This window comes from Pundamilia nyererei, unplaced genomic scaffold, assembly GCF_000239375.1.
Source record: "Pundamilia nyererei isolate P.nyererei 1_Seehausen unplaced genomic scaffold, PunNye1.0 scaffold00037, whole genome shotgun sequence".
Classification (NCBI taxonomy): Eukaryota; Metazoa; Chordata; class Actinopteri; order Cichliformes; family Cichlidae; genus Pundamilia; species Pundamilia nyererei.
The window spans coordinates 675,426-676,526 of NW_005187438.1; positions in this window are offsets into that span (position 1 = coordinate 675,426).

A 1,101-nucleotide genomic window follows, 5' to 3' on the forward strand; every position below is an offset into this window, starting at 1 on the left:
ATATTGCTGTCCTTGAATGCTGAGTAAACACTGACAAAGCACTGATTGTATCTCTTGTACTTTATCAACGCAGTATCTAAAAACTTTGCACCGTAGTGGTTAAAACCTCATTCTAATCAGAGTTAAAAGCGCATTCAGTCATTAGGTTTATAGGGTTATTGAATTATGGTTAATGGTTGGTAGATTTATTTTTAACATTATCTGCCAATTACATCTGCCAATTACATCTGCCACCCTTCTCCAAATCTGTACCCCTACCTGGCCCCCCCATCAAAACTTTTCTAGACACGCCACTGGGCTTGATGTTCCAGTCTGTTCTCATTCCCATGGCACCACAAATATGTACACAGCCTATGTTTGAGATCATTTTCCTAAGGCAGGTGTAACAGGTAAGCCTTCACAATGCTCTATGAAGGCACACAAATTGACTATTAGTCGATGTTTATATTGCTTTATGGGTTTTTTCCTATTCCCTCAGCAGTCGAACCAGAAATGCCCATCTACCTCTTCCTGGCCATCACCAACAAAAACACTGTCATACTGACAAGTGGAAACTTTACAAACCAATGCTTTAACCTGAACTGCAATCTTTCCCTAAACTATCCAAACAGAGCAAAGCAAAGTGCAAGATGCAATCTTCTCCAATGTGACAAAAACCACAGTCTCCTGTGATTTATGCTTCTCCCATTTCTTTTTGGTGGACATTTTAGACGACCTGTGCATATGTCTGAAAGAAAAACAGGCAAACAAATATAATCCAAGTAATAACAGAATGCTAAATATATAGACAACTATAAATCTGACCTCAGAATAGATAATTTTTAATTATCTCACATGTAAACATTTAGATTTTATACAGAATCTCTGACATTTTCAGCATGTGGCAATTTTCCATTAGCCTTGCACCTTGAACGAGTTTCCCACCACAAACTGTTAATGCTATTTTCTTGTTTTGTAGCCGTGTAATTATAGTTATTGTGTGCTTGAATGCTTCCTGTGTAGACTCACCGGGGACTGTTGCTTTTGCTGCTGCTGGTATGCTAATGTAGTACTCACCCTTTGCTTTCTATGTAGACATAGCTTTGGACATTTGCCATTGAA